The sequence below is a fragment of the Polistes dominula genome, unplaced genomic scaffold (assembly GCF_049000335.1).
Source record: "Polistes dominula isolate Pdom_NZ unplaced genomic scaffold, Pdom_raw_medaka contig_82, whole genome shotgun sequence".
Classification (NCBI taxonomy): domain Eukaryota; kingdom Metazoa; phylum Arthropoda; class Insecta; order Hymenoptera; family Vespidae; genus Polistes; species Polistes dominula.
In genome coordinates, this window is record NW_028301046.1 from 2,663,099 (window position 1) to 2,685,654 (window position 22,556).

The 22,556-nt window shown below is 32.8% G+C and overlaps 1 long non-coding RNA gene across 5 annotated transcripts in view; it reads right to left on the bottom strand.

Moving 5' to 3' along the window:
- Positions 1-22,556, bottom strand: part of LOC107074564 (uncharacterized) — a 53,008-nt gene that overhangs the window by 23,667 nt on the left and 6,785 nt on the right. Inside the window, exons 2-3 of one of the 5 annotated variants that reach the window (XR_016177479.1) lie at positions 5,400-21,021; positions 88-5,129 (exon numbers count right to left, since the gene is read on the bottom strand). The exons of 2 other annotated variants lie outside the window; for them this stretch is intronic. This is a non-coding gene — a long non-coding RNA (uncharacterized LOC107074564). Of the gene's footprint in view, positions 1-87; positions 21,022-22,556 lie in introns of those variants that run through there. 2 more of the 5 variants (XR_016177478.1, XR_016177477.1) reach the window with 2 other exon arrangements.

Here is a 22,556-nt window from a genome sequence, read left to right on the forward strand (position 1 = left end):
CAGTTTTGTCAAAGTTTCTTGCTAATTAAAACAGATCGAGGAAACGTTATGAAAATACAAGTGATAAATTTAACATTCAAGATTTCATTTTGTTTTTTTTTCTTTTTCTTTTTTTTTTTTGTCTTGAACTTTAACAATGATCTCATTTCTATTTTATAGTGGGTTAAATTTTTTTTAGTTGACTGATAAATTATATCCGTTTTTGAATTTAATTATTATTCCTTTACACACTTATCAGTAATACATTTTCCTATTTTAGATTTCTAAACTATCGAATTGACTTTTCGAAAACTGTACGTTCCCTCGATCTTTTATGGTCTTCCAATATTTGCACATCATCATTAGAACATTTTTTTTTTTTTTTTTTTTATGTTTCGATAAATGACAAAAGTCATCAAATATCAAACAAAATGATAATATAAACATTAAATTTGCCTAATTCCGGTCGGGGCACGATTAATGATTTAATAAATGCGGTTTTTATCCCAGTAACAAAGAATTAAGTGGAAGATTAGGAAAAAGATAAAATACCCGTTTTCGTTGTTATCATAGTCTACTTTTTTTTTTTTTCTTTCTTTCGACTCATTAAGATATTATTTGTATTATTTTCCATTTTCTTTCTATTTTTCTTTTTTTTTTCTTTTTTTTTTTTTTTTTTTTAAATAACTGGTTACCGAACCGAGAGTTTTTTTATCTGTTTTGCTCGTTTTATCCTTCCTTTCTTTTTCCTTTGTTTTTTTTTTCTCTTTCTATTTTCTCTTTTTATTTCCTTTTCTATTTTAAATGCGCGCGTATTCATTCTTCGTCTTCTTCTTCTTCTTCTTCTAATCATTTATTTGTCCGCGCACGGTAAGTTTTTTTTAGAAATATGAAAGAGAGGAGGAGGAGGAGGAGAATATTATGGTCGAGTTATTATCTATCGCGATGTTAATGTTAAAGATTATTGATTATAGAGTTGTGTTTTAACGTTTATACGTTGTGTTTTATTCTACAAGCCATGACATCGTGCTAAGGCACTAACAATATAAAAGAAAATAAAAAAAAAATAAATAAATAAAATAAATGCGATTTAGTTACGTTTCCAGCGAAACTGAAGTCATAAATTCGTTGCAATTTTGTAGTGGATCTCGATTTCGTTGAAGAAATATAAATATAACAAAAAAAAAAAAAGAAAAAAAAAAAGAAAAAAAAACACCGTATCTCTCTATGCGAATAGTTGCAGTGTTTATTATCGTTAATTTTTCAATGTAAATAGTTATTATTGTATCTCTTGAAAAGAATTTACATGAAAGCATACATACATATATACATATATATATATACATACTATACATATATATACACACACACACACATATGCATATATACATAGAAAAATCTTTATCGTTTTATCATACATTTCTAACAAAAGTTATTTATAAAAATTGTTTTGTTTTATTTCAGTTAGTATTCCCATTGCATTATCGAAAATGTCGAGTTGTTATATTTAAAAAAAAAACAAAAAATTTGTCAAATGCCTATATATAGTGTGATCGCAACGATATCCATCCATCCTTCTCATGAGATCGATAGAAAAATTATTCGTCGTAATTTTATAAGATCTTAATCTCAATTAGATTTATTCATTAACGAGCTGCTGAGATGTTTAGTAGTCCTGTCCTATTGATGATTAAGAAAGAAAAAAAAATAAGAAGAAGATATATAAATTAATTGGTAAGAGATTATTAATATTATATATATATATATATATAGATATATATTAGTACGCGTGTACACATACTCTTCTATCGCGCAAAGTGGTTTACACTATCCACCCCCTACTCACCCCCTATTCCCACCTGTATGTTTTGATAATCTGTGAATAGAGAAAACTTTTGGAACGAGGGTCGAATGGACGATTATAGAGAAGTTCGATATAGTCAAATTTACTTAAATACATCCCCGACTATTATCAAATGCAAAATGAAATATCTCTAAAGTCTATTATTATTATTGTTATTATTATTATTATTAATCATTGGCATTAAGAACTTGATAGTTCATTGCCATTTAAATCTTATATACACTTTTATTATTTTTGATTTTTATTTTCTTTATTTTACAGTGATATTTTTTAATAGTAAACAGAGAAGCCTATTAACTCTTTGAGTGCTATAAACGCATATATGCGTTTTGTAAAAATTACTAAACCTTATCGTTCGAAGCATATACGTATTTGTTAATATTAATGTAAAGTAATTTAATATTTATATTAATTAATTAAATATAATTTTTGTTATTAGAATTTGGTTAAAGTAAACAAAGGGTTAAAGTAAACAAGCGATGCATTTAGTTGCATTTTTATATATACATATATATAGTTTCAATAATAAGAAAACAAATTACACAATAATACATACGTACACACCTTATGGGGTTTTATGTATCGTGTGAGCCAACAAAAAGTCGGGGTTTCAATCATCATCATCATCATCATCATCATCATCCCTCTATCTATCTACTTACATTATATATAAACAATATGGAGAATTTTCATGACAATATTGTCCTGATGTATCGTTTAACATGCAACAACAACAAAATCCCATCCCGTTTAACGACGCGTATTATCATTGGGCCACGATAAATTCGCGTTTGTTATCGGTAAAGTTAAATTCAATTACGAGATGACTGGATACGACAGTTTGGGATTGTCCTTATCGTCAGTTCTTATCATTCTTCGGACAAAGAATCATCTAAATTGTAGCAAACATCTTTATCAAATGAATAATAATAAAAAAAAAGAAAAACTGTGTAATGCTCTAAGTGGCCGAATTTTCGAAATACGCTTATTACAAATATAGGAAAATGATAAATGATGTTTGCTGCTGACCCTCCCGAATCTCTCTCTCCGTCTCTTTCTCTATCTATCTATCTATCTATCTATCTATCTATCTATCTATCTGTAAACTCTCTTTTACTTTTTCACGAATGAACGATAAAAAATATAAAAAATGTTCTTCTTTCGATGATCTTGAATCATCGTTGACAAAAATGTTCATTAACGTATTATTATAGCGATTGTCGAAGATGTGAGAAGAAAAATCGTGTCATCGTTGATGAAAATAATGAAAAAAGGGTATGAAGTGATTAAAACCAACCCCCGTAGAGAGATTCCTCAAGAAAATAGGAAGAAAGATAAAAGAAATGATTGAAATCGTCGTGATAGGTAGGACGAACGAACGAACGAACGAACGAACGAGAGTGAATTTTAACAAAATTTATGAATAATATTAAACAAAAAGAAAAAAACAAAAACATCAATCAACATTAAATGCTCTTCCCGTTCGTGTCTTGGCATAAAAAAAAAAAAAAGAAAATATTTCTAAGCACACTGATCATGGAAAGACTCTGTTCCCGATCGTCGCGATCGAACTCGTGTGTACTTTTTTGATCATCGGATATATAAAGGATCGTAGGATAGAAAAGAATTGATTAGAACAAAACCTGTATACGTACAAAAAGAAAAAAAAAAGTAAGGAATTTCGTCCAAGAATATTGTCATCGTTTTTATCCTCGATCTAAGGAAGAAGGAATAAAATGTTTGACTGTGTACAGTTGATTATAGTTTTTTTCAAGCTCATCGTCGCGATACTCGGGAACATTGTGTACAAAATTATATTTATATATATATATACATCTATATGAATATATAAGTATATAAATATATATATGCATGTATATATACATATTTTTATCTGTTATTATTTTTTTTTCTTTTGAAGAGAAAAAGAAACACATGTATTCTTGCTGTACGAGAGTGAAGAGAAAAGATGGCGAATAAAAATTGTGTATAAATTTTTCGCGAGAAAATTGTGTATTGCAACAGTAAATAAACAATATGAAATGAGAGAAAAAATATATATTTATATATGTATATATAATTATTATATAATTTATATTATATATTGATGTATTAATATTATAATAAATTGTATAATACATATATATATATATACATATATATAATTATTATATAATTTATATTATATATTGATATATATTAATATTATAATAAATTGTATAATACATATATATACATATATATTGTCCACACAATGGTACACACATGCACACATATACAAAAGCACTAAAGTAGACCCAGAGTGTGAAGTGTAGGGCGCGTGCGCTTATCATCGGTTGTTTATCCGAGCGTGTGCTCCGAAGGGATTTTTCGTTAGACTCGAGTGCGCTCTCGTGTAGAACAGCTCGAGGTGTGGAAGGAGGAGGAGGAGGAGGAGGGGTTTAGGCGAAAGAGATTATAGACTTTTAATCGGAAGGCGAGGCTAATAAGATACGAAAAAAAGGACCCACAGAAAGAAGAAGCCTCTTCACGTTCGCCTTAGAGTTAGCTTTAACTTTTATGTATATCTATGTATATGTATATATATAACGTCTTTCTTTACTTTTCACTTGAGAAATCCAATCTTTCTGTTTCGTTATCTGTAACCTCACTCTCTCTCTCTCTCTCTCTCTCGTTTTTTAATAGACTAGTATTATCTAGGACGAACAGTATTAATTTTTTAATGTTTTTTTTTTTTAAATGTTTTCATAGATTAAACCCCGTATATTTAATAAAAAAAAAAAAAAAAGAAAAAACAAATAGAAATCTGTCAACAACTTTTTTGTTTTTGTTTTTAATCTTCAGTCGTGCAATTCAACTCATAAAAGCTTCGAGTATCATATATAGTTTTAAAAAAATATTTTCTTCATTTCACGTCACTCTTTTCGGATGTCTTTTACACGACGAAGAGGTATCATCTTGTTTTTTTATTTTTTTATTTTATTTTTTTTTTTTTACATTTGACCGCGCGTTCGCACCCTAATCATTATGGATCTTGCGAGCAAAGAACCGTGAAATGGGCCGGACAGGGTTTACCAGAGTTTGCTGAGGGACACATAGCTTGGAGGGACGTCATGGACGATCGAAGCGTGATGACGTGGAACATTCGTTTTTTTTTTTCTACTTTTTTTTTTCACACCTCATCTTGCTGCTGCTGCTGCTGTTGCTGCTTCTGCTGCTCCCAGTTTAATGCCGATTATGGATAGTAACTATGTATACGTCTCGTTGGATACTAAACTAAATAACTCTGGAAAATACGATGAAGAAGAAGTCTTATCGTAGTACAATTTTCTTTTATTTTGTTCTCAAGCTACGATCTTTAAGTTCTAAATTGAGTTAGTTTTAAAGAAAGAAAGAGAGAGAAAGAGAAAGAAAATAAAGAAACGATAAGAAAAGGTTGTTGAGTTTTGTAGAAAAAAAAAAAAGAGATTTTTCTTTTATTCAGCTCCTATTTTTTTTTTCTTCTTATATTCCTTCCTTTCTTCTTTCTCTCCTCTCATTCTTTTTTGTCACTTACTTTCCTCGTCATTTGCTTCCTGATTTGCGATCGAAGAAGATGCGCTTCGAGAAAAGGTCAATCGACGTTGATGAACTCTACGATTAGAGAGAAAGAGAGAGAGAAAGATAGTTGATTAAAGAACGAAGGAGAGATAAGAGGTAACGAAGAGGAGCCTTTCCATGTTACGTGTTCGAACATGATCGTTAACTATACATACAAACAAAATATATATACATATATGTGCATTTTCACGAACATAGAGACACGCGAATGGAAAAACAGAATATAGAAAGATATTATTCATAAGCATCATATATATATATGTTCCCTAGTAGCACAAAATATTGAAAAAATATTGAATACATATGTACATAATATTAAGAATACATTGAATCTCTTTTTAATATTAAATACACATGTATTCAATATTTTGTGCAACTAGGGTTACTTTAACACGTTGATCGCCACGTCAGCCATCAATGACTGACACTAAACTTTCCGTATAAGCCACGTCCGTCACATATGACTGACACTTTCAACTATTTTTTTCAATACAAAGTAACGCCTGTGGCCTGACAAGAATTCTTATGGAAATCTTCGTCAGGCCACTCACGGCAAAAGGAAAAGTTCATCGTCAGGCACTGGCACCTGACATGGGTCTGAATGTGAAGTTTATTGTCAGTTACTAATGACTGACGTGGCACTCAACATGTTAATCAGAAGGCTTATTGACTTAAATCGTGAGCCTGGGATAAAAAACACTCTTTTACTTGTACAATATTCGTGTGGCCGCTTAAACAAAACAAAAAAAAAATAAAAAATATATTTTGTGTGCTTTATCGCGTGCGCGCTTCCGTATGGATTATTATACGTGTGCGTTCTACGAGAGAAAGAAAGAGAGAGAGAGAGAGAGAGAGAGAGAGATGGTGTGTGTAAGGAGGGAATTTTCTATTCCTTCGTGATCGACTGTAATTTTATATAATATTTGTAAGGCAAATGAAATATTATGTACAGCATACCTGACAGTAAATAATAAGTATCTACCTTACATCTATACAAGGATCAAATTATATAGGCATGTATTATGCGTGTGTTCTACTTTCTTAGTTGGATCGTTAGTGCTATGTAAGATTGATATCAGATCTAAGTAATTGTATAAGTCATTTTCTTATGATTTTTTCATCATCTTCTACCATAATTTCTTTCTCAACTCACGTTCGATAGAAATAACCAATATTATAATATTGGGTTGTTTGGAAAGTAATTTTTCGTTTTTCTTTTGTGAAAATGAAGACAATTTTCGTTTCAAAGTTAAACTGAAGTTTTTCAAGTTGGCTTAACCCTTTCAGTACTGAATTATTTGATGATTTTTATTATTAATATATTTATATATTTAATTTGTTGCTATATGGATTAATATGTAAAAGTAATAGATTTTCTTTAGAATATATTTATATTGGTGATATAAATATATTTTTGCGATAACATTTCAATTGAAAAATATAAATAAATATATAAATAAAACAAAATAGAAATATTTATATATTTTATATATTTATATAGGCTTTTTAAATTCAGATTACGAGTCTCACTTGTCAAATGTATCCAAAGGGTTAAACAGATGAATTTGATAAATTTAATCTCTCACCGATCTTACGTGTTGTTATTTACCGGTTTGCATTAACTAATGCACCTTTATTGAGTCAAATTACTTTCTGAACAATCTATTATTATTATATTTTTCTTTTATTTATTATATAACATAATCACGCACACATATTGTTTCTAGAAAGTTTTAGTTACGTTTAACGTATACAAACTTTGTATACAGTTCTCTTTCAGTAGAAATCAATCGAATGCCGAATTTCGAAACCGCGAACAGACGAATTTGGAAATTCGATACTTGCACAGACTTGGTTCGTTTTAGGAAGTTTGTCATTCGAAATCGGCGTGTGTGTTGTGCATCGTCTATGTTTCACCATCATTTCCAATTCTCGTTTACGTAGTATCAAACGTACGAATACCAATCCAATACGAATTGATTTTCGTAATTTGACGATGATAGTCGAGGAACTAACTTTCTGTCAATTGCAAGTACTGCAACGTAAATATATATATGTCATCGCTTTGAAACTGACTTTGTTAGGAATTGCATTATCAAAATTTTATGATATAGTCACCATTATCACTAATCAGTGTGGTCAAATCCTGAAAACGTGGTCAAAAGTTCAACGTGTAGTTTCACTTTATTGGAAATTAGTATTTCAATATTTCGAGGTTGCTGACTATTTTTTTTTTTTTTTTTTTTTTTTGAACACAATAATTAATTTAAAATCAATTATTGTGTTTTAATTTTATTGTTAAAAATGTATTTGTCTATTTTTAAAAGTTTCTATTTAAAAGCTTACATTCACTTCTAATTATATTTATTTGTAATTATGTAAAGTAATGGATAAAGTGGAAAAATCGTACATTACATTGCATTTTATGTCAAGCAAGATTGAAAAATAAGAATAAGTAAAAAACAAAAAATCGATAGTTACGACGAAAATTTATCGAACGTCATAAAAATAGTTCGCATTAATTTGAACCTTATTGAAAATGAAAAAACATAACATTACCTTTTTATTTCAACACACAAATAGTAGTAGTAGTAGTACTAATAGTATCGTATACTTGAATAAAACTGAAGTAGCCAGAAAAGGGTATGAACTCTACAAGGGAATATAAGTCCTGGTAAGAAAAAAAAAGTCAAAAAAATATTTTCTTCGTAGCATTAAGAGATCGCGTGGGAAGAATTTTTTAGCTTTTGGGTGAAAGCAGCAGCAAACTACCAGCAGCAGCAGCTTTTCGGAGAAAGGCAATTAAGGATTGTCCAGCAGGTTTGGTGCCCATCGTCTTTAACCACGAACGTAGGAGAAAAGGTAGTTTGCTGAGAAGAAAAACGTCTCCGATATCAGTGCCGATGACCTAAGACGAAGGGACTGGGAATCGTTTCTCGCTCGCAGAACCATTGAAACGAACGGTAATGTCCTCCAGTCGGACAGAAATGAAATTCGCGTGATTTAGTCGTTCGAATTCACGGACACACATACACATACACATATACAATCGAGAAAAGATAAATCCTATTCGAAAGATACTCTCTTATTTTTTCTCTTTCTTTTTCTCATTTTCTTTCTTCTATCTATCCTATACGTTTACCGTTTACTATTCTCTTCTATGAATTATCTCATAAATTTTTGTAAACGCATATTCTCTTTTCATAAGCATAAATTTTAGTTATATAAGAACTTGCCGCCAATGTCTTTTTTTTTTATTTTCGAGTAGATTCAACGGAATATAAAATAGAGAAACAACTAGAAAAGATTTCATTTAATGATTACGTTATACCCACTACTCGTATCCGTGTAGTAATAGTAGTTGTTCCTGGTTAGTCGACGAGAAAAGTACCTTTTTAACCATTTTCACACGTCGATAAGTATAATGTCCATGTGAGGGTGTATGGTAGACTCGTAAACGATGGACACGAACGAGGGTGTTATTGTAAATAAAAGGGGTAAAAGACTACTACTGCATCTCAACGAGTAAAATAAGGTACGTCTGTGGATAAACAATAAATTGTTTAGTATAAGCACTTTTCCCTCCTCCCCCTACCTTCCGTTAACGCATTACTAGGGAATTAAATAAAGTAAAAGGTAAACTATCCTTTATTTCTCGTAGAACGAACGAACGAACAAGTTGGAATTTGATTTTCGTTTTACCTTTAATGGTAGTAAGTTCTGATTTTGTTCGAATCAGCCCTGACCTAGGTCCACCTTCTCTACGCTTCAAAGAGTCAAACATACACACGCACGAATAATCGATGAGAAAGGCAGAGAGAGAGAGAGAGAGAGAGAGGATAAACAGGACTACTACCAAGATTTCAGATTTAACCCAATTTGCAATACGAGTTGCTTCGTCGGATTGGCTCTAAATTCCCCTCTCTAGTTCTGTCTTTGTCTAACCATCCTATCCAACTATATATCCATCCATTCATCCATTCATCCGTTCATCCATCTATTTATCCATCCATCTATCTATCTATCTACCCATCCATCCATCCATTTAGTTCTTTTTCTTTCGTTGGTACACTAATACGAACGGTTCGATGAAGTGTCGACATCGCTTACAGATCAAAGTAAACGTGTGCTTTGTAAATTAGGATCGATCTGATATGTAAACGTTCAACGCTTATTACTAACCGCATTTATAATGCGATGGTTACTACCGAGACAGGTTTGTGGTTCGTCCATTTCGATTTAAATGACGTTATGCATTCTCTCTTTAACTCATACTTTCTTGTTGTTTTTCTTTTTTGTTTGTTGAGGTTATGTGTATTTGTTTCTTTTCTTTTCTAACCGATCCAACTTTTTTATCGAGTAACTTGATTCGTGGCCACTTTGAAAGTTTGGTGTCGAGTATCGTTTAAACTGGCAGGTCAAATTAAGAGTAAGAGGGTTTCAGATTTAAGACATTTTTACAATATTGATAGGTGGTAAATCAAAGGAAAGTTAAAAATAACGATATTATATAATGGTCTATTAAATTTAATGATCACATTTTTCAACGAATTATGTTCATTCGACTTGAATAATAACGTTATATATTTTAATCGAAACAAAAGAATTCTTTCGATAATCCATTTTTTTTTTAAACATTCACAGGTAATTACATGATTCGTATCTCATTATAGAAACCCTTTGCATTTATAAGTCGAATAAAAGCTGTGATGATCGTTTGACCCATCTAATGAAATTCAAATAGAAATACCAACCAACTTAATGTATATTTGTATACAAAAGTAGGATCTAATTTGAAATAGATAGAAGAAGCCCTAACTCGTTTCAACTGTTTAAGTTCAAAGAGGATGAAGAAAGTTTTTATAAGAAAAAGCAGAAAGAGGAATGGAAGAGGGGGAAGGGATGACCTTTCGTCGTTTGCGGTATCCCAAGTTAACTTACACATGTATTGACAGTTGCAATTTTAAAAGCATTTGAGTGTCAAGGGGTAAAAGTCCACTTTTAATCCCCCAACTCGTTTCATAGGATTTTGATTTTTTTTTTCCTGCTCCCAGTTTTCTTGTTTTCACATCGATCCTTGAAAAACGAGAAAGAGGAGGAGGAGGAGGAGGAGGAGGAGGAGGTGCAGATGGAGGACGACAGAATCAGCCGCTTTGTCATCAGATCGTAGTCTCGCTTATTCGTTTTTATTTACTTTTCTTCTTCTTTAGACGCGAGCGGTTACAGACGATAATTCACCGACACGGCAGACCATTTATTTACCGTCGCGGCATCGCGGTTTCACTTGGTGCAAAAGATGCGACTACTATGCGACCGTATATAATAAAAGAAAAGAACCGATCAAGAAAAATTCTTCCGTCTTTATTTTTCACTAGTCGACATCCCTAGGCTCTATTCCAAACCTCCATTCGTTTCATTCCATCTCTAAACGTTTCCATTAGATACCCTAGAAAAGTATTGTTTAGCAAATTGTTATTTTGTTTTTAACTCGTATTGGTTATACATTAATACATACGAACGCATTTTTTTACTCGAAAGGCCCCTTTCGTTATGAATTTTAGAAAAAAAAAAAAAGATCAAATGAATCGTACATTCAAAAATTCCTAGTACAATTCACATGATGATCGTTTTCTTTACTTTCACTAATCGAATCTAATTGAATTTTCATTCGAACCCTTCGTAAGAGATGAACCCATTCGATCCTTCGGGATCGATAACCTTACCTTGCTTGGAAGCCAATAAAAATTAACGTTTTATTTGGAAAAATTGGTTTCTCTTATATTTCTTTTTTTTTTCTTGCTTGTTTTTTTCATTGACGAAAACTAACATAGATTTGTTCGAGGATGGGATGTTGGATAATGAAGAATATAGGATTTGGTTTAATAATCGTTTCACGTTTCTACGACCTTATCTTAGATCGAAGAAAAACGAGCTTGGATTTGTTCTTTGTAAAGAAATTGTAAAAGATAGAAAGAGAAAGAAAGAGAGATCTCTCTCTTTGTAAAGTCGGCGGGGTGGTGCTTCGTTAAAGCCGAGAGAATTCAAAGTCTATGACCGAAAAGTCGATCGGATGCTAATCAGAACTTTACTTCGCGTAAGTCACATAAAAGTAAGGGAGGTATTTTTCGAGATTAAAAAAGAGAAAAAAAACAAACTAGTAATATACATAAATAGTTGACGTATAAGACGCCTTAGGAGTCAGACCAACCAAGCTGCTGCTGCTGCTGTTCTGAATTGGGTGTTTGACGATCGAGATCGAGCATCGACCTTACGTAAATCCCCCGAATACTTGCATACCCTTTTTAAGAGGGTGTAAATTTTATCGAAGAAAGTAAGGAAGAGGATAAAAAAAAGGTGAAATGAAATGAACAAGAGGGTAAAAGTACAATTTTGTATCGAACAGAATATCGTTTGTCGATCGTATGATGAGTAAGAGAGATTGGGGAAAGGGGGAGGATTGGGGAGGTCGGGGTAGGTAGGTAGGTAGGTAGGTAAAAGGGAGGATGCGTGTAGAGGAATTTTTGGGCAGTAGTCGGCCTCGTTATGCTGTAAAATCTGAAATCGATTGGAGAACCCCGGACCGTGTCGGGGCGTCTGCGTCGACTCACACGTCGACGCAGACGCCAAGGTTGCTCGTCAGGTCGATAGTGAGCCCTGCTTAAATTCTACGAACGAACTTTGCCGATGGTCCGTGAGGTAAAGAAGGAGGATCGCAAGAAGGAAAGGAAGGAAGGAGAGTGGGGTTTCAAGTTAAAAGGGATGAGATAGAAAGAGGATATATAAGAGGGTTGGGAAAAGGGGATGGATCGGTTCTCTCTCTCTCTTTCTCTCTTTTGGTTCTATATCTACTAAAGACGGACATCATTGCGTCGACGAATTAATTACGGGCGATCCTTAGGTCCCCTTTATGACGCCCTTTCCTTCCTCTAAAACCAGGTCGGTAGGCAACTCACTCTCTCTCTCTTGCACGTACGCTTAAAAGTAACATCCGCCTATGGAGACCCGATTTGCCGGTTAAAAGAGCAAAGGCCAAATTCCCAATCTCTTTTTCTATCGGACAATCCGATATTCCTTTCGATAGTAGTCGTAAGATAAATCTCAAATGAAAATTCGTTTTATTTTTGACAAATGTGTATGTTCATAAAAATATTTATTTATAATCAATATGAAGATAAATATTGATAAACTTATCGTATATTTATGTATAATTGATCTTAGAAGATGTAACGTCAAAGATGAAAGAAAAACAAAAAGAGAATAACACAAGTTTATCTCGTAAAGTGGCGAGAGATAAATTCGACGAAGGATTTAACTTGAAACGTTTTGCTATGGTTCGGTTTGACTCGATTCTACACTGTCCGTAAGATTGTGCTCGATGAGCTAACACACATTCTACACGTGGTATGGAAAGATAAAGTGTTAGAGCCTCTCTTCTGACCGATAAAGGATATACTTTTAAAAGCGATTTACGTAAAGCGAATCCTTTTTATCCTTATTTTCACCTATCGATAAATATTGATTTTCTTTTAGATAGAAATGGTAAAAGATAGAACGAATGTGAAACAAGTGAAGAGTAATCATTTATTCATATACAAACCAATTGGTAACACGAATCTTTCTATTTGTATTTTAAATGATTTCTTACCTTTATTATTTATTTACGATCAGAGAAAAAATTCAGCGAGATTAAAATGATAAAAAGAAAGAAAGAAAGAAAGAAAGATGGAGAGACCACTCGAACATAAAAGAAACCAAGTAGCACGGATTGATAAAAATATCGAGCGCGAAAATCGCACACGGAACAACTTTGCACTGGCTTGAGATCTCGTTTTTTATACTTTTTATTCCCCTCTTCCCTCCCTATGCCTGTTGTCGAGTGGAAAAGATCATCGGTCTTTTGGTCGATCGCGAATCGAACGCTTTCTCGTTAAAGGAACAGCGAGAGGGTGGGATGTGGGGAGAAGGGGAAGCTTCGAATATCGGAATGGACGAACAGCGAGAAGGAAAAACGAAATGAACGTGGGCGTCGTCGTCGTCGTCGTCGTCGTCGTCGCATCGTACGATTCGAAGCAATAAAACGCGATTCAGCATCGATATTCCGATGAAAGTGGTGGCACTCGTTAAATTAAAAGGCGTGTCCTGCTGGGAGACAAATTGGCCGCGTAAAAGAGGACAAAGGCTCTCTCTCCCTTTCCCTTTCTCTTGTTGCGGTATGCCAAGCTCTCGAAACTACCTGTCAGCTGATTACAAGGACGAATCGCGAGATGGAAGGATGAGGGTTTCTCTGTGAAAATCGTTTCCATTGCTCGATCAAACGTTTCGCGAGATGGATGGGTTGTTCTATGAAAGAAAAGTCAATCGAAAGAAAAGACGCATCTTTACGACTCTCTCTCTCTCTCTTTCTCTTTTTTTTCTTTTCATTTCATTCGATTCCCATCTTGAAGACAGAAAATCACGAAAAGAAATAAATAAAAAGTGAGTAAAAAGATTCCGTTGAAAAGAAGTGCATCACACCGGAACGAGAATGCATATCCTTGGAGAAAAAGGTACAAAGATCCTTCGAAGACATACCAACGGACGTTCGATATTCCGATAAAATTGGCATTCGTTTAATAAAAAGGGGAGCTACGACTTTGAACACCACCAATGTCGTTTTGAAAAGAGATGGAATATTATCCAGTGAAAAAGATTCATTGGGTTTCTCCATTCCCATTGGGGGGTCTCTATATTTCGAAACAAATTGACTCGCTTGATAGAGAAACACATTGATATTTTCACCTGATTAAAATTAATACGTTATTCTAAATAGTGGGGGAATATATTTTTGAAAAAAAGATAACTAATAAGCTACCTCTAAATTTTTGGTTTCCTTTTTTCTCAAACGATCAATGTGAAATTTATTAGAATCTTATTTTTGTCAAACGTTATCAAAATTTAAAGATAATTTGTTAGAATCATGAAACACATCGTCTGGTTAAAGTGAAGTATAAAAATAATCTGGATAAGACTCCATTATCTATTTCTATATTCGTCTACTCGATTTCTCGTTTATCTAACTTGCGTTAGAAAGCCGCGAAACCTATGCTCGATAACGCTTATAAATCCCAAAGAGCGAGCCGACTCCACTTTGAACGAGGATTTACCTTAAGCCAGGATAGATCGTTCGACGTGACGAACGTTGTTAAATAAATTCCCGACGTAGTCTTGGTAGAAGCGTGAAATTATTTTTCAATGCTAGGCGTCATGCCCACGCGAATATTCCTTTCGTGACTTGTTTTTTTTTGTCCTTTATTTTAAACTGATATGTATATATATATATATATATGTATGTATCATAAGCAATATAATAGATATATGGTATCCAACGTAATGTAGAAACCAAACCTGTGTGTTCACATTTTTTATGGTAAACGATCTCGAATAAAAAAATAAAAAAAAAGGGAAAAGGAAGGAGGAGGGGGTGAGGGTGGGGGGAAGTTAATAAGAAGCGTGGAAAACGTGCCCTCGAAAGCCTCCTTTGAAATGTGTTTTACAATGCATATTCATAGATACGCTAGCGGAAATCCTATATATGTTGTAGCGTACCATACGAATTTCAAACTCCATATATGCGTTGCAGATCGAAGAATGTTGCATGTTGCTTCGAATGAATATTACCAATGCTTTTATTTTTTTTTTTTTTTTTTTTTTTCTATCTTCTTCCCACAATTTAGTTTCGTCGCATCAGTTTTGGTCGTACTTTCGTAGTCGCGAATCAAAGGAAGTGCTCGCGAAAATTAGAAAACTTTTTCGAGGTTTATTTTCTACGGCACGAGAATACCCTGGCTGTATGTCTTTAAAAAGAGAAACGGAAAATTAAAAGTCGTACGAACAACACTGTTACAGACACGTAAGCGAGTTTCTCCGGGGTTGGTTTTCAAGTATTTCACCGGCAAAACGCGACCTTCGCTATACTAGAGAAAGAGAGAGAGAGAAAGAGATAAAAAAAGAGAAAGAATATAAAAGAAAGATACTTTGTGTTCGTGTAACGATTACTAAAGCCTGACAGACATTTTTGATTTCTTTTTTTTCTTGTATTTTATTTTATCACAAAGTCCTAGAATGCGAGGTTATTATAGTTAATAAAAAAGTTCATTTGAAAAAGGTCATTCGGCTATTCGAATTCATTACTAATAAGTACGAATAAATGTGCTATTAAATAAAAAATTATTTGTTTTAATAAATTTTACTTGTTTGGTTTTTTTTTTTTGAGAATTTACATGTAACTATATGTAACATAACATATAAAAAATAAAAGTTTATATAAAAACACTTTTATATAAGATTCATTGTAATTTAATCAAAAATGTGTGTCAGCAATTAATTTATCAAAATCTTTTAATGGGCAAATACAAAATGGAAAGAGAATATGACAAGGATTCATACTGTTACGTAAGATATCTACTTTTATTTTCGCAAGAGAGAAAATGTCTCTCCGAGTGATAGTCAGGATCGACTTTGGATGCGTTCGCCTTTTATACTTTGACAGCTGTTTTCTTGGAGTATCCGAGAAATTTTAAAGAAATTTGACTCGCAGCTTCTTTGTCGCCTCGTTCCCAAAGCTTTTTCTCGAATACAATTCAGGGAGTTTAAAGTTTTGTAAAAGTCTGTGCTAGTTGTTATCTCTCTCTCTCTCTCTCTCTCTCTTTCACTCTCTTTCCTTTAGAAAATATTTTTTCGCGTAATTCTCTAGCGGATTTAAATCGTAAAAGTACGTACATGCTCATGGAAAAGATTCAAAGTTGACTGCGGAACGTCCAAGGGATAGTTGACGTACCATGAAGAATAAATGTGTCGAAAAGAAAATGCGTTTTTATACGTTGACGGCATTTTTTACCCGAATAGAACAAACATTTTTATAATCTTTTTCTTTTTTTTTTTTTTTTACGTACATAAACGTACCTACGTAATAATTTTATATATAAAAATTCAGTGTCAGCAGATTGTTGGTTTCCAATAAAGTTCGAAACTATTGAATCTCAATCTTAATGAATTGTTTAAATAATTTTATAAATTTTGTGAGATTTTTTTTTAACTTAAAATATAGGATAGTGTTTGTCGCGTTTATTTTTTATTCTTTTATCGTTAATTTCAGGATTTATTATTTTGAGGTTATCTGAGTCTTTAGGTTCTGTAAATTTTCAGTAGATGGTGTTGTATTACAATTTAATTATTTACATAATATGACATAACTAAACTTGTTTTTTATATTTTTTTGTTTATTATTATTTTATGTATTCCAATTTTAATTGTGATATTATTTTGTATACTGTGATAATTTACTAAATAGTTTAGAATTATATTAAATCAACATTTTATAACAAAGCTACAAACAACACATTGCCAAACGGAGCATCTTAGTAAGATAATAAAAATATAATTAAATATTTAATAATTAACAATATTTTTCTTTATCAATTATCACACATTAATATTATTATAAAAATCACAAAATTTAATTTGCTTTTCTTGAATGGAAACAAAATTTACGAGTAAACGTAATCATCTTCTTCATCGTCATCGTTGTCAGTAATTCGAAAGAATATTTGTCCTTTTTTGTCCTTTTCGTTGGCAAACGTCTTTGCTTTTTCTTTTTTTCTCCCCCTCGTTGGATAATATTTGCAAATTGCTAGTACTGCAATTTCCCCCACCTGGCTGGCAAGCACTTCCACCGCTTTACTGCCGGCAGTTCGGAAAATACATCGCGATTCTCGTTAAAACTTGCCCGACGACCAAACGCACGATGTTAGCGCCATACAATAAGTCATCCTGGCCGATGTAATAACAAGAATTTCGTTTTAAAAATGGCACGTTTTTAATCCACGATTGCTACAGTTAAGCGTGGCAGCTGGGCTTTTTTCTTTTTCTGAGAGACCCACCTCGGGTAGTCGTTTTCTTCTTTTTTTTTTTCCCCCTCGTTTCTCTTGTTTCTTTGTTTCCTTTTCCCTTTTTTATTATTATTTTTATTTTTATTTTAATAGCACACTAGAAATTTTTACGCAACGATAGAATATAAAAAAAAAGCTGTCGCACGGTTAGTAAATAAAAATATCATCAAAGTATCATCGTTTTATACGGTGACGATGAAGTTTTTTTTTTTTTTTTTTAAAAAAGTGCATTCTCTTTTGTGACGACGAAATAAATGCACAAAGAAAACTCGTTAAACGTATTTCACACAAAACGAGAAAAATTTGCTACGTAGGGAAAACGGTTTATGTAATTATTACTTTAAATTCGTTTTCGTTTATAGAAGAGAGTACTCCCGGGTTCGGGGTAAGAGGGACGAATGTTATTCGTACAAATTTTCGACGTTAACGAACATACACAAATACGTTCGACGATTTTCCTTCTTAAAAAGAAAGTCGGTATACGACGCGATATATCGATATAAAAGAAAATTATTAAACGCGACTGGGATACCCAAGGGAAATTTAAGTTGTTTTCATTCAAGAGAAGCACGTTTGTGTTCGTTCCATCCGATTGCTCGTCGAGATACGAAGAACAAACAAAGCGTGAAAATACGCCATCCTCCTTGCTTACTTTACAGACAGCATGAATAATAGCCCGCATGGAAAATACAAAACAGTACTAACCGATTTTCCAGGTATGTCGATGGAAATGAAACCTATCATACCTTAAATCAAATTTAACTACGGTCGTCGATGTATCTCCTAAAGAAAAATATGAATTTTTTTCCATCCGCGTTTATAGAACATATGTTAGAAAGAAAAGAAAAGGACAAAATCATTTTCTTTTCTTTTCTTTTTTTTTTTAACTTGAAATCGAAGTAATGAAGAAACGCATATCGGAAAAAACAACTTGTATAAGTATAAAATAAAAATTATACATGAAAAATAAGGAAGAAGAAAACAAATGCACCACCATGAGTATCACATGCACACATACGTGCAGATGAAACTATATGCTGTACTAACTTTCTCCTTTAGAAACTTCATGGTTGATTCGCCATTTCGATCTCCCTAGCGATATCGACAATTTTACAGACAAAGTTAGTATAGATAGGTAAGAGTAAGTTTGCTTCTAGAACCAATCAACGATCAATGGGATTTAGGACGAAGCTTGTTTTAAGGTTTTTACGAGTTTTTTGTTTTTTTTTTCTAATACTATTTTATTTTATTTACTTACACGAATAGGATATTTTATATTTGCATTTGATAGTTGAACTTTTTTATGAGCATATAGAAGAACATTCATTTTTTCTTTTCGTAACAGTTATTTTTTCGTTGAACAGAGAGCAATACATTTTGAAGTGTCGATTAAACGCGTGTGGGTGCATGCAACACGTAGGTAACTACCGTACTCTCAAAGTGAACACTCGAAGAAGATAAAAAACAAAACAAAAAAAAGAAACTACCCTCTTGGACCAAGAGTAGAAATAAATTATATTTACAGGACACTTTACACATGTTTCTTCTCTTCAAAGTGTTCTTCGATCTTACTTCTCTGATATCCTTAATCCGACGTACGTGATAGAAATTGATCATTCGTAAGAAATATTCTATACGTTTCTTGCATAATAATAAATAGGAAGAACATTTATACGCATTTTAATTCTATTAAATGAAAATTGCATTTTTTCAATAAACATAAATCTATGTTTTTTTTTCTTATTTCGATTAGAATTGGAATATTAGAAAAGTTTTAGCCATTCCAATGACAATTATTAATGAAATAATAATACAAAGTAGATTTTGAAGTATAATACATGATATGTGGTGTAAGTGTTGATATGTGTGTAGAATTTTTTATGACGTCCAATGAAAAAGAGGATGACGATGAATTTTATGTTAAGACTCGTCTCCTATTTTTGAAGTGAAATTTTGTTTACTTTTCTATTTCTCGTATCTTGAAAAAGATTTGAAGTTTTCTTTCTTGGTTAAAAGCACCTAGCTTTTTTCACTGCTTTCTTTGTATTTGGAAATAAATCCACAGGGAAGAATCTTGATAAGGGGGAACGAAAGAGACACGTTTAATACGTACGTACGTAAGTACATAGATGGAGTGGAAATACGAATATCTCTTATGTGTATAAATATATATATATATATATATATATAGGAAAATGAAATGAGATTCTAGAAGATTTCGCGTTTCATATGGTTCGCATTCTCGAGAGAACGCATTTTATAAAGAATTGTAACAGTTCGACGAAAGTGAATCATTTCAATGAGTTGCATCCGATTTATCGTATGAGAATTTATATATATTGCTCGATTTCAAAGTAAACGTACGAAAATCTTCTAGGAATGATTTGCCTTTGAGAAAATATATTGAGTTTCTCTTTTATGAAACGAAACATAACGATGAGGAAAAGAAAAAAAAAAAGCTTTAAGCTTTTTCTTTATTACAATATATTTTCGATTAGAACATCGTGAAACGAATTTTCTCCAACTTTTCAAAATTCTTGATCCTCTTTATAAAGTATTGGTAGAACTAAACGGAATTTTTGCAAAATTAATTTCTCAAACTAGAATTAATTTTCCTATGTATTAGATCGCATTGAAAATTTATCCAGAGTCCTTTAATAACAAAACTCCCTAATAATTCCAGCTTATCCAGGTTCTACTGATTTAAATGAATTTTGATTATAACTTCTCTACTATGATAAAGAGAAGTACGAACGCGATTCGTAGTTGATGATAGAAGAAGCATTAATATTAATAACGCATGAAATGTAATCTGCTTTTCTAAATTTACTTATATAACTTGTATTCTACGAATGATTTACCATCGATATTACTTGAATTCTTATACATATATATATATACCTATATATTTTAAAAAGATTATTATAAGTTCGTGGATAGAGCAACCTGTTGAATAGAAACGTAATAAGTCGTAATAGAAAATCTTTTATAACGTTTAGATGCGAATAAGATATTATATTCGTAAAGAAATATCTGAGATCATTTTTTATTTTTATCTTTATGAGTAGTATCAAATATGTAAAAGTTATACGAGGCCCAAAGAAGAAGAAAAATATTTAAAAAAAAAATCTATAGCAATACTTTTCAATCATCTTTTATTGCATTTTTATTAAACGACGAAATTGATTAATCAAAACCCGATCTGTGTTCCTGCTGTAAAGGCTGACATCGCGATCGAATTTGAAGAATTTCCGCGAGGTTACGAAACGAGAGAAGAGAGATAGGAAAATGGAACGAGGAGTAAAGGGGTAGAAATAGAGAGAGAGAGAGAGAGAGAGGGATAGAGAAGCTACGTGCCGGAACGTGGTTCTTCTTTACTGGTGCAGCGCGACACGAGGAACGATAAACGTGTCCGAGGTAGGAGAAATATCGTTTTGGAAGCAGAGAGGAGAGGGTCGTTCAACGTCCAGGTACCCGTTACTGCACATCTGGCGCTGTCTCCATGAATATAAGCTCGTACTACTGGCATCGGTAGTAGTAGTAGTAGTAGAAGCAGCAGCAGCAGCAGCAGTAGCGTTGAAACTACCTCCATTTCCACCATTTCCGTCTCCTTCTTTTTCCATACTCTCTTCATCTTCCTTTACTTCCTACCTACATATACACACATACACATATATCTTTCTTTCCTTCTCCTTCTCCTAGTAGCCACTTTCGAGAAAGTTTCGCCACGATGCTCTCGGAGCCAGAACGGTGTTAGATGTGGGAAGAGAAAAGATGAGAAAAGAAAAGAAAAGAAAAGAAAACGAAGATCGAAGAACCCCAGTTTTAGTGTAGTAGTAGTAGTAGTAGTAGTAGTAGTCCCTTTTACGAAAAGGGCTACCCACCACGCGTATGTCGTAGTATGGTCTTTTCAGTCGGAACGTTCAGAAATGTCGTTCTTTGTCGTTTTTTTTCTTTTTTTTTTTAAGAGAGAGAAAGTACGAAAAAGAAGGCAAAGAGGGGTAATCGTTTGCGAACTTTCTGCCAACTTATTTCGTGGCAGAGTCAACGGAAGAAGAAAACGTAAAAGAAAGAGAGAGAGAGAGAGAGAGGAGGAACGCTTGAATAACAGACGTTGCATTTCGGAATCAATTTATTCATCCTCTCTCTCTCATGGGACACTAGCCGATATTCGACGATACTATTCGATCTATATGTAACTCTAACGTTACGTTTCGTTACACTTCTTTGTCTCCATTTTTCTTTCTTCTTCGTGACACTATTAAACGAGATTAAAAAGAGACAAGAATTATTACCACGAAATATTTCAATGTATATTTACATTTGTTATGTTAATACTTTGATAATTAATGTCGTACTTTATTAATTATACTACTTAATAATTCTACTAAGTGAACTACTAAATTTATTCCGATTTCTGTAAGTAGACAAAATTCGCGATCAGATTTTTATAAGATTCGAAATTCCGTTGTCATGATTTCTTTCTATAAAAGTAAATGTCAATAATTTATTTTTGTGAATGTAAGTCTCTTGGTGATAGAGGACATTTTTCCATTGTTTTAATCAAATTAAGTATTCTTCATATTCCCCCCTACTTTAATAATCGACTTGTCTCGGAGCTCGGAAGGTTGTCATTCGACATCGACGAGAAGTCTTGGTTTTCTCTCGTCATTGGCAGCATCGTTGACTTGGTCTACTCGTTCTGAGTCCTATTCTGGGATATTGTAGACTTATCGTGGGGTGTCTAGGCTGGCAGCCAGCAGCCAGCAGCATTGTCTCTCCTTTTAATCGCGAAAGAGTAGAAGGTTGACGGAGACCCGGTCTGAAGCCACAAACTAATTACGACCCCGGGCGCCGTTGAGAATAGAGGCGCCGATGGTTGAGGTTGGGGTTTGGGTTGTACATTCACTAAGGGAGAGATCTTCTTCTAGGAAGATGAAGGACAGAAAATAACGTTGTCTCGTTAGCACCAAGTCAAGGGACTTGTCTATCATATATTTTATCGTCAATACGTCATCATACAATCATATCTTCATTATCGTATATAGAAATATATAGGAAAGTTTCTTATTGGTTTAATATCTTTACTAGGTTGTTTTAAATATTCTTTTTAAAGTGAAAACTTCTTTAGAATAGGGAGTGATTTGAAAAAAAAAAAAAAAACTAAGTTTCGAGAGAATGAGACG